We start from the raw sequence: 12,530 nt of genomic DNA, 5'->3' as shown, positions 1-12,530 counted from the left end.
CTTATTACGCTTCCAAGATAAAAAGCACCACAAACAATCCATCCGCCAATGGTACTGGAAATTGGAAGGTAATAACAGGTTCGAACAAGTAGATTTTCTCCTTTCCTTATATCAGTCATCATACCACAGAAGCAGTTTAGTTTATTAACATCACTTGACCACCATCTGCCATAGACTCCCACACAATAACACCATGTACTCCCGGCCTACAGTGAAGCTCAGTTATATGTTCCATCGGTATCCAAATTTGAAGTTTACGGACGGTTACGTAATGACAAGGAAAAGTGCTAATTGCACCCACTAACATATCATGAAACTGTTCAAGCGGTTCTTCCTAAGACTAACCAGACCACTCTGCTTCATTGCTTCTTCCTTACGTATGTCAAAATGAACCACTGACTACACAATTTCAAGTAAACTAAATACCAAAGTCAGCAGGCCCACAATTTCTTGAGTTACGATCCACTGCCATGACCCTAATCCCTAGCTTTGTGAAAGTTTTGAGCTTAACTGAGCCTAAACAGATACTGTTACTGCCATAAACTCTTAGCAGCTTGTTAACATGAAGACTTCTACCATCCACTGCCTCGTCAACTTCCATCATCTAATATTACCACCACCTATTAAAGACAAACGTGACTCATCGTCGATGACTTGTAAGATTTCACACCAGTCAACCATGCAAGATTCTGACATCCAGCAACATTAAGCTGCAGATCATTCTCATCCCATGGCTTCCATACCTCCTCCATAATCATCCTCAGGCTGTCAGACTTCGCTTTCCTCATCTCATACCTGTGCTTCATCCCCACAAATGATGCCCCCCAATGGATGCACCGGCTCGATGGAGTACGTTGACGATTGTAACTGCTTTCCCAAACACACTGCTCTTCGGAACACCAGTAACATCCGTCACAACTGGACCACCGCCAACCACTTCACCAGCATCAAACCACGACCCTGGTGATTCATTTCAACATCGCTTTCAACTACAGCGTCAGCGAAAAAAAAAAAAATCTCCCATGTACTTTCAAAGGCGATACACGAGTAAGGTTCATTGTGAATACAAGATATGAAGCTTTCAGGGTGAAATCATCATAATCTGGTCGCTGAGACTAGCGTTTCTAACAGTGTGAGCACCAGCAACCCGTCCCAGTGTGCTTCGAGCTATCTTCAAGGAAGGATGCTCTTTACTATTCCTGGCTGCCAATTTATTTTGGGAATTTCGCTTATGACCTCTGAATTTCTTCCACTGTGCTTCAAGTCGGCTGGCTCTTAACTTTCCAAGAAGAGAAGCAGAATTCTCGCCGGGAAGCAAGAAAATGCGGGTTACTAAATGCGAATTTCTAGGCGCACTGGACGCTCTAAAACGCATGCTTCCTACACTTCATCAGCGCCTCGCCTCATTCAGATCATGACCCTTTGGACCCAAAACATGGACCTAGAATGTTCCAAGAACCTTGCTAATTCCATGTTCAGACGTCTGCACATGGTAATCTGGTAAGGGGGGGGGGTGAAGCAATACTAAAATGCAAGTGTTACATCGCCTTTGAAAATGTACGGGAAGGCAGTTCTTTCCGGACACTGTATATGCCACCTTTAACTGTCTTAGTACCCCCACCCCACCCCAATTTCCAAGCCATTCAGTCCACCAGGATTCTCAGTCTCTCTTTGGTTAACAAACTTTCAAACTACAGTCTGGTCTCTCCGTACCTTACCACAAGAACAGCAACAAAAATTTAATTCCTCCAAAGGATATCTATGTCTCCCCCCGCCTTGTCTTCTTCCTTACCCATCACAAAAGGAGCTGCGAGTAAAGATACATGGATGAGTTACACATAAGATACAGAGACCCACTCAAGAGACTTAACATTGGCCCTCCCGACTCTTACCAGCCATCACTTGGCCCTCCTCCAATATTCCAGATTCACAAAATCCATAGCAGATGATACCAGAATAAGTAATGTGCCATAGCAATACAAGGGTGGGCCGTTTTGATACTTGATTCTTTCCCTACATGTCAAAGCTCTGGAACTCTCTACCCTTTCAAGTCTTTCCCAATAACTATGACCTGGCACATTTCAAAAGACAGACAAGGTTTTCGCTTGCTCAAAAATTCGTAAACAGTTTCCCGTGTCTTTTCTTTTTCCGTTTCATAATTCTCTCTATATTCCAATTAAGGCCGGGCCTTGATGTGGACTTTCGTCCATGACTGGAACCTCCAACAAAAACAATAAAACACGAAGGATCAAGACGTCAAACACTGTCTTATAGTAAGCTACCTGTAATATCATGCTCTTTCATGGAGACAATTTTGGATTTTCTCTATATACGATATGTGAAGAAGGAAGTTTCAGAAAACCCGTTACATCTGCAAGGCCCTGAAGTAAGTCATGTCTGATGGCTTTATCTCCCGCAAACACAAAAGGGCAACAAAGGCCCATTCCAGTATGATGGCAGGCTGGATTCTACGGACCTTCAAGACAAGAGACACACAAATGATGCCGCTCATCTGGGCATTAATATTCTATAGAATGCAATATTTCTTTTTTCACAGGCCGGTTTGCGACCATATCTGTCGTGTCGTACCTTTGCTTCGTCAGACTGTTGAAGGCCACGGTTCGAAGCTTTGAGTATCCACCATCATATGTCACAGCTGGTATAGCACACTTTATATTCACTTGGCTTTTTTGAAGTTTTCCACTGAGCAGTCCATAGTGTTCCTATGGCAACATATAATTCTTAACCAAGGATATTTACAGTTCTTACTCATTACACTTTTAGAGGTCAGATGCAATATCCTAGCTGTAACAACGTGAACTATTATCGAGCGCTGACTGGGAACCACGACTCCAGTATTTCCACATGCAAGTACCCTTAGTGTTTACAGCTGTTCCCAGTGAATCAGTTTTTTAAGTGTCAGTTCACATGACACAGCAGAATTCCATAGCGCTTGAAGAGTAAAACAAAATCCTTGGATTTTTTTCTCATCCGCAGAATCCAACCTGTCATGTTCCTAGAGGAGGCGACTGTTGCTCTTTCGTGTTCGTTGTAGGTTATCGTTATCACTCCGAGGTCTTTTACACGCCACTTCCAAGGCGTTTTTTGTCTGGTACTATGAACTGTATGTCATTACTTCACTTACCTCATAACGGAGTAGTTGAAAGGATAAAAAAGAAAAAAAAAACTCGCTGACCCATCACAAGACCTAATCTAACTGCCTAAGTTTCCATGGGTCTTCAACTACGAGCTTTACTTACCTATCATGGCATCATTAACAGTGGACGATGCAATACTGTGGTTGTGTTTGCGTCCATGTCAAAATCTACAACTATCCCAGAAGCGAAGTGTGACTGTCAAACGTGCTGAAACATTGCTGGGTTGTTGGAATCGGCATTCCCCTTACCACTCTCCCATACCTTCCCAAAAGCAGGGTATCAATATACTTCACATTTCTGTGCAGTTCCTACTTATTTCTAATCATTCCCTTCATCTCAGTTTCTGTTCTCTGTCCCTATACTGTTGTATGCTAATATGACCTTTGAAAGACATGAGGCTGTCATTATCTCGGGCGCTGATGGGAAAATATAATCAAACAACTGGAGAGTCCTGGAAGGTGTGGTTCCAAATCAGCACTCAAAAATAATTAGCACTACAGCTATGGAAAACAATGTATAATATTACCAAAGGCAGCTAAAGGTGCAACAAGAGAAATAAGCGTAAACGTTCGGGAACCAAAATTGTTGGGTACATTACCTGTACTCATTACAAATACTATGGACTGCAATATTTTAGACGTGTAATCTGCTTATAAAATTCGCATTTGTTACATAAAATATACGTCAAGCTGACCTTTAGTGGGATGCTAAAGCGTATCCAAATACGGAGCTACATGACTGTACATCAAATGGTGGCTAAGTGAACTCAAAACTTAAATCTTAACCAATTGTGTGGCTGTAAAAGTGTATGAGAAAACTTATACTTCACTGAAGCAAACTAAATAGGGCCATAACAACTGTGCTACACCACCCAAAGACTTCAGCCTTCAGTAATAAGGCAGCTTCGTTCCAGCTGTGGTCGTTAGAAGACCTCTGGTATAACTGTAAGGTATAAAAATGAATTAGGCATAGTAAGGCCCGAGACTGAGCTATGGAAGATGATCTCCGAGACCAACGTAAAGTGTATTTAAGCTAGGATTTACCGAGATCTGAATCTATCGCAGATTAAGGTAATGCATCGCTCTAGACCTAGCTGTGGGGGTAGAAGAACTCCGAAACCATAGTAAGGTATACGTAAAGGTGCCAGACTCAGGGGGGGGGGGGGGACAGACCTCTGAAGCCAGTGTCAGGTATAAGTAAGATAATACGCACATTAACATATAGTCAGTTCACAAAAGAACAATAACACACCAAAGTATGTGCGGAAAACAAACCAACAAATAAAAGTTCGAAGAAATCACAAGGACCTGTCGGGAGGACCGCCTGACACACCATCAAGTGTACAGACATACAGTACAATACAGTAACACTGCAATGAGTGGGGGACATACAGTACAGTACAATAACACTTCGGTATGTGTAGACACAATAATACATTATCCAAGCGCATGGATACAGTATTACACCAGAATAGGTATCGACAGAGTAGAATACTAATGTTAGGCCAAATTAACACAAAGAACAAATTTACGAAAATAAATATATTCATTAGATGCAAGGACACACAGTAATGTAAATGCAAAGACAGTAAAACACCAACAAGCACAAGTGCACAAACAAGCTAACAATTGAGGGGGGGGGCACATTAACAATCTAATAACTTCGGTAAAACAACATAAGTATAGGGTGTTCCAAAAGTTCGGACTCATGAGTCACATTTCGACATTTACTTCTAATTCAATGAATGTTCTAACTGTGTCATAAACTGAAATCCAAATCCATGAGTATTCCATACTCATGAGAGTTTTCATGCTAATTCATGGCGAGAAATTTGGACGTTTTTTGAATAAAAAATAAACTGTGACTTCTAGCTCTGAGTCCAGGCTTTCTGAGACATACATGGAGACATGAGTGGAACAAGTAACAGATACATAGTATTATATGAGTGAGGGTAAGGGAGTAAAGCAGCGCACACAACCTCTAGCTTTTCTGACTAGGTTACTACATGTACTCATTGCAACACACACACACACACACACACACACACACAATGACATACTTGACAAGGGGACACACTGAGGCTCGATGGAGAGACAGGTATACATCAGAACTATCAAAGGATAGTAAACTCCAATAAGAGGAGAGACAGTTAGGTTCTAAGACACTGAGTGAGACGTTAGGAATAAAGATAAACGAAGTGAGTGAGACTGCAGTTAGTGTAGGGGATACACAGTAACACCAAGTGAAGGTGCACACAACATACCATCGACCAGTGAAGGTACAAAACACTACACACAGTGCTGTAACAATCAGCAATGTGCCAACAGGTGTAGCAACAAAAAGAAACAAGCATCCCCGCAACACTGAGACATGCACTTGTCTCCCGCACTAGTAAGGCAAACTAAATTACGGCAAGTCTACCTACCACGCCTCCCCAACTCACCCTACTATAAAAGCTAATCTGTTACTTCGCGTTCATCCGGCATGACGCACTTGGGTCTCCGTAAACCTCTCCTTTATGAATTACATTTCCTGAAATGGAAAACAAACCATGTTGATACAAAATCAGCCACAGGTCAATTTCATGTGTTACCCAATTCTCATACAACAACCCCTGTGGCAGCATCACACTTTCTAGTCGGTAGATAAACAAGTTTTTAAAGTCCAAATTACCTGACGCAAACAGTAAGTACGTCTAGCTACTGTTATCCAGATCAACTTGCTTAACAAGGATGAAATAAACATCATGGGAGTACTTCACCAGGCAATGAGGGATGTTTGAACTGTAAACGTGAGACGTCCGGAATCCAATCAGTGACAAACAAAGGTAAATGCTTCGAGCGACAGCACTTGGTCTGCTAGGAGACACTTTACCTAAATGGTTACTACGCTGAAAATGTGGTCCAGACCTTCACTTTGAAATAGTCAGCTGATGCAACATTCTTCTATATTTTTAGCTGAAGGTTTACTCCTGTTAACAAGTAATTCTAACCAAAATAAAGGGTATAACAATATATTCGGAAAATAGAGGTGGCCTATGAGGTGCGTGGCGAAAGGAGACCATGGAAAAGAATGGTTGAATGCCGACTCGAGTCCGACTGGTCCCAGGGAACACCTCCCAGACATTCACTAACTGTGAAGGGTTGCGGGATACAAGTGACACACAACATGCCATAACCTTGTGTGCTGGCATTTTGATTAAATACAATTATGTCGTTGCACACACTGTAGGCTGAGCCTAACCTGTGTAGCGCTCAAGTCTAGCGACTTGTATGAAGCCAACCCAGGAGCAGCAGCCGACGCGTTCGACCACGCTGCCAAGCACAGTAAGATCACAAACTTAACTCCTAATTTCAAAAAGAAATGTTCAGCTACACTGATTCCTTCAGAGCTTCAGGTGCTATGAAGGTGAACTGTCAAGATTCGCTACAAATGTGTGTAAAAGAGGATTGCAACACATTTTCACGGAAAACTTTACAACACAGACGAACATGGTAGCCATCACCGGTGGCAAGATATCACAGATCACGTACGTTACATCCTTCATCAGTAATAATAATCTACACTTAACGTAAGCACGTAGGCGGATATAAAGAGCAGGCAGGTTCACATGAACTTCACACACGTTCCTCCAACAGGAGCAGTGGAAAAACCCGTAGTCTCGCAACACGAAAACACGAATGAAAAACAAAAATATACACGTCCACCTCTTCCGTTGTCGGGGTCTGGATCCTTCCGTCGACCTCGGGAGTATCCTGGACCTGCACAGCTCTTTCTGTGACCGACTTTCTCCAATGAAGTCCTGGTCTAATAGGCTGCTGGATGCTGCAATTCTTATGCTTGTGCATGTTAAGTAAATTTCAGAGGAATATATTAATTTTCTTCATTGAAAAAAAAAGTCCATGGGTCCTCGTAAAGCTCCAACTATCTACCGGTAGTAAATCAAACAGAAATGGGACCCTGGTATTTACGCAATACCCCTAACACCCCCTGAAGCACTTCCGATTCTCAGTGGATTTAATTTGCACATTCTGAGCTGCTTATCAACACTGGCCAGGCCTTTGCCTAGAACAGGCCTTCGTCTTTACACAACCCATCTCCACCCGACATGCTCCAGCAAGGTAAATATTCTAGTGTATATGTTAGGGACAAGGCCTTCATGTATTTTCGTTGTGTATATTATGTACATTTAAAGTAACTCTCACGTCTATATCCACATCAGCTTTTCTTAACCTTTAATTCGTTACAGTCATTTCGATGTTTGAATAAGGTGATGTGGGCAGTAAGGGATGTCTGATAATTTTCTAGCCATGTAATCCTTGACTTGAAATTGTGATTATAAGCCTTTCTTTCCCTCTGTAAACCTTACCTTGAAGTCTGGAGACTAGCACACCTCCACAACTCGGTAAGGGCAGTACTGATGCATATCTGATGAGTCAAGATGCCTAAAGGCTATGATCCATAAGCCTACGTACCCACTAAAACCTTGCTCGTTAGGTACACGTTGTAGATGTTTCTTCTCTGCAAGCCGTTCAATATGCTTCTTAAAGACAGTGTACATTTTCAGGCCCGGGATGCTTGCTGTCTTCTCCTATCACAATTGTGGCAAATCTTGATTTCACCACCGATATTTTGCCTTGATGCAAAATTTGCAAACGAGAATTAATTTTCTCGTGTTGAACGGAAACCAAGCCTTAGCGATTCTCATGCTTCCCAAGATGCATTTCTCTCGTGTGACCTTCGGTGCCTTCAGCCGTTTTCAGCAGCTCTAGTTTTTTGACAATTAGTGAGGGTTTTAAAACCTACTTTCTACATTTTCTAAGGACAAGTTAGCCTGTCTAAAGATCATACGAGCTTCCAAGAGTCTCATTATCGGCTTTGAGTCCCCCCTCGTCTTAACGATTCACAAAATTCAAGCCACGATTTCTAAAAAGCCAAGTGTTGCTCTGTTCTGACTGCTGAAGATAAATGTTATCGCACATGAATATAAGAACCACACTAGGGAACAAAAGAATATCTCTGGAAGCTCCATAATTCCAGTGCAAACACTAGAGGACCCCCATTCAGGAGAAAGAAGTGTCGTGAATGGGGTCCTAGTGTTTGCACCGGAATTCACGAGTTCCCAAATATCTTTTATTTATTTCTCCAGTGTGGGTTTTATTTTCATCTATTGCAGCTATCGCACATAATTACTTTTTAACATTTTACATCTCTCTTCCGTAATATATTATAAAATATTTAAGATAGCAATTCTTTTCTTCCTTTTTAGTTCATTATTGCCCCATCACGTAGCAGCGGAAACGTAAATCCTTTAAAGAGAAAATATATCCTCAGTTGGACCACTGGAGAATCTTCCTCTTGTCTAGCTGACTCATCTCCGCATTCACTGTGGTGATTTTCATACTTATTTTGTTATGGACAGCAAATACCTGTAACAACCTGTGGCTTGTGCTTCCGTCTACGATACCAGAGAGTGAGTGACTTTACAGGCACAAATACAGTCTCCCGGGAAGGCAACATAATACGCCTGCCTTACAAACATGATTTCTACGTTAGGAATCTGTATATCCATCCATCTTCCCACTTTACCAGTATCCCATTCCAGTTTTACGCGTCTGTGGCGCTGTAACACCATGGTGACTATTGTCATACGATTATGCAATGTCTGAGTATCTTTGCATCGGCGTTCTGTGCCCTTCTGTGCCTCTATAATCTAACCTCACCATAAGGCTGTACTGATAAGATTCTGTAGGAGTCGATGAATTCACTTAAATACAAAAACTTCAAAATCTAAGCTCCGCAAATGAAGAAATTAAGACAACAATATGAACTCGGTACCCGGGAAGGAATAAGTCACTTCCACCTCACGAGGTGTTTTTTATTTCCATTTCTTCCCGTTTCCCATGTGATTTTAGAGGTTTGTTTTTCTTTGATGCGTGAGCACCGAACCTTTGAGCAGGACTGCAACAACGAACCCTCTGCTACTATTTTCCATCTTAGGTAAGGTAATATTAGTCTAGACTCTACAGAGTTTATATTCGGGATTGGATCGCCAGGTCTCAATACAGAACAGCCTGGAGGTGGTGGAGTAGGCCAGTAGTAGGTGTAATGGCCGAGGCCTCGACCTACCGAACTATAAACAGAAGCATGACGGCAGCCTAGCCACAGCGTACAGTGTGGTGGTGGAAGACCTCCGAAAACCAACGTAAGGTAAGGAAAAGAAATGGGTAAAGTGGTAATGTTCCAGCATTCTTGCTACCCAAACGTCATCAAAATAGTTATGAAATAATTCTTTTCAATTTGAGTAATAGCCACCTCGACAGTATCTTTGTCAGATCGTAAGAGTTTCAGACAAATGACACAGTTATTTGTATATAAAGCGTCCGACCTTCCAACATTTTCGCATCGTTTTACCACAGGCGAGGAGAAAATGTATGTAGGGTGGCATGTGCCACTATCAAATAAGAAATGGTGTATATGTTTGTGCGTGATGGCTATAAGCCTGTATGACACACACACTGCAGATGCACAACCATGCCTTACACATACACACTGCGGTGAAGGCTGCTGACGATGCACGGCTAGGGTGAAGCATAACCAGCAAAGTTTTTCACATAATTCGGATGAATATATCAGATCATAATAAGACAACCTTGCTTTTTTCCCTGGGGATAGGGGAGAAAGAATACTTCCCACGTATTCCCTGCGTGTCGTTAAAAGGCGACTAAAAGGGAGGAGCGGGGGCTGGAAACCATCCCCTCGTTTTTTTTTTTTTTTTTCAAAAGAAGGAACAGAGGGGGCCAGGTGAGGATATTCCAAAAAAGGCCCAGTCCTCTGTTCCTAACGCTACCTCGCTAACGCGGAAAATTGCGAATAGTTTAAAAGAAAAAATAAGACAACCATTATTCACCAAATATATGGCCACCAACGTTAACCACAACACCACGGAGGCTCGGTATGACATTGTTTAGAGTGCCTAACAAACATAAAAAGCGGAACTGCAATTCGGGCATCAATGTAAGTGTAGTAAACATGACACAACATATTTCCCGGCTAAATTCAGTTGACGAAAATTGAGGAAAAGTAAGATTTGCGATTGCTTAAAGGCGTCAGTGAGATGCACGGGATAACCTAACCAAGATAAGGCGAGGCGTGTCGAGTGTTGAACACATACCGTGGACCACTCCACACCGGCGGGCAGCAACTCCGGCTCTGCCTTCTGCAGCCACTCTGCCAGACCCTCACCCTCACCTTCTACCTCCAGCGAGGGTGCGTCTTCCTCCAGGTCGGGCTCACACTCGCCACAGTCAACATGGATCAAGGTGAGGGCGAAGGTGAAAAGGCTACGGTGGAAACGAAACTCCTTGGCCGTCTTCAATAACACACGAAATCGGTCATCCTTCAGTGGGTCTACAGCTCCACTCGACTTTACATATCCCCAAAACTCATCATTCGGGTCTAGATGACTGGGTGGCTCCTCGATGGCCTTGATCATGCGCAACTTTCGGTCGAGTATTTGAGTCAACTCAACTAAGAAGTCACTGGGAGCAGACAAGCCCTTCTGGCCCCGAAGGAGTACGGAGTCCGAGTTCAAGTGGTCTATCGCCCTTGGCCTCGCCTTCGGCCGGCGGGTCACATTGAGGCACACGCCTCCCGAGGCCAGGACGGCGTAGCCGGAGCTTGGCTCCTGAGGCCACAGGTGGGTGTTGGTGACGTCATGGTGTATCCAGGTGGCCTCATTAGGACTCAATCTCCACATCAGACTCGAGAGCCAAGTTCGTCTCCAACTCCTGTATAAGATCCAGCAGTACGCGGGTGCTGGCAGTGCTGTGACCCCAGGGTTGCATCATCATGCACTCACCAACTTTGTCACTTTCAACAACATTCTCCTGGCCACCCATGGCTTTCCGTGAATAACTCCCGTCTCTATCTAGCCTGTCTCTTCCAGTTAAGCCACTGTCTTCCTCTATCATGCCTCTGTTCCTGCATGAAACACCTCCTTCTCCCCTCCCACATTCTGGAATACTGAATACCTTTTCAGAGAGATTAATTTCTTCTCTGTTTGCACACATTCCTGTCTGCAACAAGCTTCCTTCTTTGCCAGGTGTTATACATTTCCTTCTTGTATGATTCCCATCTCTTCTCCAGTCATCCTTCTCGTCAGAGACACTTTCGTCAACCCTAGTGATTATTCTTTCTCTTTTACGAACACTCTTGTCTCTTCCTGGAATTTCTGTCGTTCTCTGTATGCACTTTTCCGCCTCAAGGCTCCCCCTTTCTTCCCCATGAATACTTTCATCTCTTCCGTGACCACTATTTTCTAATTTCAAAATATCCATTTCTTCCCCAGCAACCCTCGTTTCTCCACCCTGACTCTTTGAAAGTCTGAAACATTTCTTTTTCCTTCAGAGACATCATGATGCACACACTTTCCATTTCCCATGGCAAATATTTTGGCTCTTACGCGTCCATCTGATTCCTTTGGAAAGAAAGTAATTTCTCCCTCACTATCACTCTGTCTCCATCCTGCAGCCATCCCTCCCTTCCTCGGAAATTCCTCCTCCTCCCTGGGACACTCTTCCCTCCTTTAGACATCCTCTCTCTTGAAGGGCTCATCTTTTTCCTCCTCCTTTTCCTCAAATCCTCCTTTCCCGCGTCGCTACTTTCCCCTATCATGCTGCTGCTGCTGCCTTCTCCTTCCGGTTTACTCACTTGCGAGTCAGTCGCCTGTGGTGAAGGGTGAGTGAAGGCCTTACCGCTAGCGTCACCAGACCGCCTGCGGACCCCAGCGGGGCTGCCCGACGCCACGGAGATGCTGTGAAATGTAGGAAAAGTGGCCATCAGGCGGGAGTCGACCGTGGTGGTGGTCGGGATCCCCTGAATCCACTCCTCGATGCTGACGGCCTTGTTGAGGGCCATCTTCAAGAGGGACGGGTCCTTGGACATTTCAGGAGTGCCCGGCAGACTGCGCCATCCTCGCTCTTCCCGGACGAGTGATGGCTGACGATCCAACTCGCTACACGCACTCTCCTCGCTCGAGCTGGACCAGGTCTTCCGCGCCCGCCTGTACCTAGCCCGACGTGCACGGGGCATTGCGATGCCAACGGAGGAGCACCAGGAGAGCCACAGCACTGCCACGGAGAGGAGCGTAAGTCACATTCACCACGCTAAAGATTTGAAAGGTAACAGAGCTTTTCGTTCAACTGTAACCTTGAGACCGTACCATCCCTGGCGAACGAGGGCAGAGTTCCGGTGGTCAGTCCTGGACCAAGTGGATCCCTCCAGCGGGTGACGAACCCTCGACCATTCGTCACTTCCGCATCACACTCGTCACACCGGCGCTTGATTCCTCGTGAACGCGACACCCGCGTG

The 12,530-nt window shown here is 44.2% G+C and overlaps 1 protein-coding gene across 11 annotated transcripts in view; it reads right to left on the bottom strand.

The window, feature by feature from the left end:
• pins (G-protein-signaling modulator pins) overlaps nt 1-12,530 on the bottom strand; it is a 281,528-nt gene that overhangs the window by 61,139 nt on the left and 207,859 nt on the right. The window contains exon 1 of one of the 11 annotated variants that reach the window (XM_071672596.1): nt 5,602-5,693. The exons of the other annotated variants lie outside the window; for them this stretch is intronic. The gene's annotated coding sequence lies outside the window, so the exon portion shown is untranslated. Of the gene's footprint in view, nt 1-5,601; nt 5,694-12,530 lie in introns of those variants that run through there. 11 annotated transcript variants of the gene reach the window in all.

The sequence above is a fragment of the Panulirus ornatus genome, chromosome 17 (genome assembly GCF_036320965.1).
Source record: "Panulirus ornatus isolate Po-2019 chromosome 17, ASM3632096v1, whole genome shotgun sequence".
Lineage (NCBI taxonomy): Eukaryota > Metazoa > Arthropoda > Malacostraca > Decapoda > Palinuridae > Panulirus > Panulirus ornatus.
Note: the sequence above shows the minus strand (reverse complement) of the source record. Positions and strands in the feature narration are given on the sequence as shown.